This window comes from Plectropomus leopardus, chromosome 22, assembly GCF_008729295.1.
Source record: "Plectropomus leopardus isolate mb chromosome 22, YSFRI_Pleo_2.0, whole genome shotgun sequence".
Taxonomy (NCBI): domain Eukaryota; kingdom Metazoa; phylum Chordata; class Actinopteri; order Perciformes; family Serranidae; genus Plectropomus; species Plectropomus leopardus.
Window position 1 is genome coordinate 4,888,228 of NC_056484.1, and position 6,000 is coordinate 4,894,227.

Genomic DNA, 6,000 nt, shown 5'->3' on the forward strand with positions numbered 1-6,000 from the left:
GCTGTTTGTGTCCCATATGAAACAAAAAGTCAATCAAGTTGTTTTAATAACAACATATTGTGCTTGTGACATATGTCACGTGATGTTACTTTATGTCAATAACAAATTATCATCCATGATGAAACCTAAATGTATACTTTTGTTGCCTAAACCTAAACAAGTAGACCAATAGACATTTTTATGTTTAATGCTTGGTTTGAAAAAAAAAAAACTTACTGTATTTAATAAAAAATGATAATTTTGTAAATCACAATACAAATTTAAAATGACATGCTGCCCCAAAGCATCCAAAACTGTCAACCAAGTGTTACCAGAGTGTCATTGTTTAATGTGTTTTACAACACATTAAAAAAAAACAGCAAGACACTGATACACTCCTCCCAAATGTTTATGAATCCGATCTTGAAACATGAGAAGAATGGATTACCAAGATCTGTTCTCCAACAAATAAAAACTTGTGCCATGTGTATAATTTGAAATGATCTCATACAAAACAACACATAATGACTGTAAAACTGGAAACATGTTTTATCACTTAACATTCAGTAAACTGTTAACATGAGCAGCAGGGGGCAGGTGAATTTTATTGTCGATGCTCTCATCACTTAAGGGCGAGAGTTGGCGAATCTCCCGAAAACCTGTTGCCCTCCTTTGAGGGATTTGACCTCCGAGTCAGCTCCTCTAAGTGCTTCAGAGCACATGAGCTCCTTGACTCGGACCTGTCAGGAAGTGTTGTGAAGAATGTTACCGAGAGTGCGGAGTGTGAATTGATTGCCCTCTGACTGCTGCCAAAACTACGCTCAGTGTGCCATCCTGTGTTGTGTGTGTTTCGGGCTGTCATGCCTCCTATACGTGGAGATAAGGGGGGCGGCATGGCTAATTAAACGGAGTAAAAGTTGTTGAAAGGGGCTGGACACTGCCAGCACGAGAGGACTTGACATCCATGTGTTCTTGTTTCGAGACAGAGAGGGGGCAAGCGTGACGGAAGCAGGAGGCCCAGGTTGCAGCACCCCGCCTGGCTGCCAGAGCTCAGTCAGAGGGCAAAGAATTGTGGGGTGGAGGTTAACGGTAATGGAGGAGGGTGGTGTTAATATTAACTGCAATTCCAGACCTTCTACTACCACTTTTTTTTCTCCGTTTCCAGCCAGCAGAGAGCTCTAAACCCCAACACCCTATCCCAGTGCTACACATACACACATTCCAGGAGAAAGGGATGGGAGCGTGACAATCGGGAAACAACGGCTGTTAGTTACAGAAAATGCATTACGCCGCAGCAGAGCGGAGGAGAGGAGGAGAGGAAGTGGTGGGATTACGCCGGGGCTTGGACAACGAGAGCACAGGGCTATTTCCTCCCCCTCTCTGTAGTAAACTGTCCAGATTTACAAGGCCTCCAGGGATACGGGTGCCCCATCCTCGTCCCGTCAAACCCCGACAGCTCCTGATTTAAAAATAATCCTAAATCAGCGCATGACAGTTGTCAGCAGGGCATAAGGAGGTCAGAGGAGCCATCGAGTGAGGAGGAAAGACAAATCGCATAAGGCGACTGGAGTTTTTGTAGATAAGAGATAAACCTTGTGTGCACTGTGAATTTAAAGATCCAATCTGTCTGCCGCAAAGTGCCAAACTAATAGCTCAGACATGACACTTTTACCACACTAACAACGATATTCTAATGCCTGATATGCGACCAATAGGGTCAATTGTTTGTAGGGACCCATCCACCTGCCCAACCTTCAAGTGCACTTACGGTCCTTATATTATGTGGTTACTGGCAGCGTTTCTACTTGATGCTGCAGTGTTTCATGCGCATGCGACTGGTTCCATCCAGCCGTGTTCTCAAGTGATGCCACCCGTGCGCGTTGCATGTGGACTTTTTTCTATATCTTTTTTCCCTTAGACATTTTTCCTGAACTTTTGCCACTAGACATTTTTCGAGCTTTTTTCCATTTTCCCTAGCTCCTTTTCCCTAGCTCTTTTCCCCTAGACATTTTTTTCAAACTTTTTTTCCCCTTTTCCCTAGACATTTTTGTTTTCTATATTTTTAAAACATTTTTATATTTTTTTTCAATATGTGGCATATTTCTTTACATGTTGCTCATTGTCTTTCCCCCAATATCTTTGAAAGAAATTAAAGCAAGGGTTTAAAGATTTAAATACTTTTGAAAGGTATCTGAGAGCAGCACATGAAAAGTGATGTCACGTCAGGTTTCAAAGGGTTAAGGGGCCATTATGAGCCTAAAAATGGTTGGAACCTCTTCTCCAAACTATCAGGAAAACGTCCCCCTTCAAGCTGCACGGAGCCTCCAGTCTCACACCGTCTCTCTTCTCCTATATCTGACATGTGAGCATACTTCTCCCTGTAGCCTTCACGGCAGTAAATAATAGCATTTCACTATCTCCCTTCTCTGTGCTGTTCCAGCTCCTGCTACGTTGATGTATGTTTTTTTACAGTGGCAGCATCACTTCAAACCGGATGCGCTCCGGCTGCCTCTCCTGTGATCACCGCAGGCCTCGGAAGACCCCTTCAACAGAAACAGGAAGCAGTTCATAGCGCGGGTCACGACCCCTCTCATTCAGCCCCATGAGTCAAGCCGGGCCCACCCCGGCGAAACACAGGAAAAGTTCCGGTCCTATCAACAAGGTGTGGAAGGATCTTCAGGAGGGAGGAGGGAAAGACTTCTTTCTCTCTCTGCATGCACATCTGTATGTGTGTGTGAGTAAAAAGGAGAGAGGTACACATCTGTCGAGCAGTAGCCGTGTAACATTATTACACACGAGGTCCAGAGAGGCACCTAAACACAACTACAGCTGCATCCAATACAGGAGGAAACTACTGTATGAGCTGCTATAGAACAAATATCACTGCTCCCTTCGGGCTCCTGATCGGTGGCTGTGAGCCATAACACTATAAAAAAGGGAGGACATGCGAATGTGTGTTTAAAATGCCTTTCCCAAAAGGTTAGGATAGATAATTTTTTGCAGCATCTTGTTTTAGAGTAACTGTTTTTTTAAACTTGTGTTTCAGGTGTTGCCGTTTTCTGTGTTTGATGAAATGTGACGTGAAATTATATGGTCTAAAATGAAAGGCTGTGTCTGAAATTACTCCTGAAAAAAAACCCCATTTTATTTGTAGGCACCTCTCAAAACACTCAAGGTCACCATCACATAACAACACATCAAGGTGCATCTATTAAATGTAAAACATTGCATTTAAATTTTACGTCACATCAGAAACACTGATATGTTACGTGAGAAACCTTCAGCTGTATTTGTGGTTTGCAGAAAGATACAATGCAAACATTTTCTTCTAGCAGCTGGGCTCAATATTGTGCGCTATACAGTAAAAAGAAACTGCTTTCAGACACAACCAAACTTCAGTGCTCTGATTTGACTCTGTGAGATGTGATTAACTGACTAATTAATTGTGACAACACACAACATGCTGTAATCTGAAAATTATTGCATGTAACATGTCTGGGACTAATGTAATGTGACATAATGCCATGGGATGTAACTGGTGTGACGTGAGGTAAACTGACTCAATGCAAGTCCCCCAAAATGACTGGACTTGTCCAGACTTGTCTGGAGGTTGGGAAAAGAAAAACACAAGCTGTTGATGGATTGCAACAACCTGCCTTATTTATAAGCTCATAATGCCAAAAAGCAGAAATGGAAATGAACTAGTGTCGAACTAAAGCATTAGAAATGAAGGCTTTTTGCATATTAAATTAAATTAAAACTACTGATGTTATTTAACCCTTTGAAAACTGACTTGATATAATTGTTTTTGCTGTGTTCAGACACTTTCACAAGCTTTTTAATAATTTACTCAGCTGGTTGTGGTTTTTCTCCTGTAAGAGAAAACATGTCTTTTTTCTTTATTGAACAAAAATAAATAAATAAAGTGCAGAAAAAAGCATGTTCTTGTTTTCTTTACTGACAAACTGTTTGCTGGAAAAACCTTCACACTCTGCCAATTTCTGATGTTGACGCAAAGTTGGCTGCTTTTCTAGTCTGTAATGGATGCAGTTTTTACTGTAAGAGTACACCACTTCAGTCAAAATGTACATAAAAGAAATTTAACTCAAATGTTCAAGGAATTACAAATGCACCAAAGGAGCTACTTAACTCTACAGTTCCTATATTTTCACTCTATAAGCCCACAAAAAAGGGCACTTGCTAAGTTGATGTTTTTGTGCCAAAGTTTCGTGATTTTTTGGCCAAACCGCGGAGCTGATGTCATGGGAGCTCTGTTAATGTTCATGTTAGACCACATCTGATATTTCACTTTAATGGAGGGGTGTTAATAGCGGAGGGGAAGCAGTAGGAACATGGGAGAGAGCTGGGAGAGAGCTCTTGGCCGAACAAAGCGTAGCTTTAGTTTTTTTTTCTGCCTCTGCCCAAATAAATCCCATATAGGTTTATTTCTCAATAGAGACTCTAACAGTATCTCCTCTCTGCCGACTTCAGTTTCTCAGATAATCTTAATAGCTTCCTGTGTGAGTCTGAATTATTCAGCCTTCCCAGACATCTCTAACCTCTGGCAGGTTTATTAGCGTCCCAGATAAAATTGTGAAATCAGTACTTAGCAGCGAGGCCATTAAACACGATAATAATAAAACCTGTTGGAACATGTTGGCTTTATATAGCAGCCATGCCCTTGGCTCCAGTTAAAGCTACACTAATCAGTTTTATATTCACAGTGAATCAAATGAAAATGTTCAATGTGACAAGAGTCATTTTGGGTGACAAACCCACAGAAAATCATCACAAAATTCTGCTGTTTCCTGCAAGTCTACGGAACAGTTTGGCCTCTTTTGGTTGTTTTTGATTGCTAATTTGTCTATATTTTCATTTCCAACCCGAACCCTAACCCTGGACGTTGCTGCTTGACTCACATGAGCACATTCTCATCCTAACACGTCACATATTGCAGCTTTTCAGTGGACTTCAAATGCTAAGTATTATGTTTTAAATATCTGTCTGTGTTTGTTCTGTACGTGCCGGGATGTTGCATGGCAACCAACGCCAGGACATCAGCAAACGACAGTCTCTATGACTTATTTGTGAGGACAAGGTGTGGGCGCCATTTCTGCAACAGATAAACAAGATCTCTGGAAAGACAATCAAGAAGGGGTTGCCATATATTATAGAAAATGTTGTTACCTTTTAAAATAGCTCTGAGATGTATCATACAAAAAACCATAATCGAGGGAGGCTTTTCTGCAACAGTTTCAGACAAAAAATATGGACTCTGAACTATAGATTTAATGTACCCTAATGCAGCACATTGAAGAATCTGCTAGTCAATCACCATTAGCTGTATCAACTTCATAAGATCATGATATGTTAGTGCTTGGCCGCTTAGAGTGTTAGTGATTTGCAGCTTAGAGTTGTTTTTTTTTTGTATCTTTAAGTGGTTTTCATGTAAAGTATGGTATTCTTTGTTGCACAGTCCCATTGATTCTGTTCAGTAATTCTATCCTCCATCTGCTCTGTGGTGATAAGAATCATATTTTAACAAATGAGCTGGCTTTTCTCTTGCTGAATTCATCCCTCGCAAGTTCTGGTATTTGTCTTTTGCCAGCTGTTTTCTCTCCTGAGGTAAATCTCTATAAATCAATGGAAGTTAATCTGCTGAGAAGATTGTGTGCTCGCTCTGGCTATGGGGGCACTCGATCTCCATTGGTTACAGAGCATCCATCAAGTGCTCAATGAAGGCCCAGTGCTGCAGTGACATCCCGATCCCCTCTAACCCCATCACCCCAACCCACCCCCGACCCTCTGCTCTTCATATTCTTCTCTGGATAATGAGGTTATAGAGATCGATTTATTCCAAAGAGATAAAGCATGATCACTTAGAGAATTGTATCAGTTGTTATCTGTTGTTAAGTTCCACACTCCATATCCGCTCCGTCTTTATCTCGATGTCCTTTTGGCCCGGCTGTGAAACAATTCTTCCGCCGGCGCTGTCTCAAGGGCGGCAGAGTCTCGCAGCAT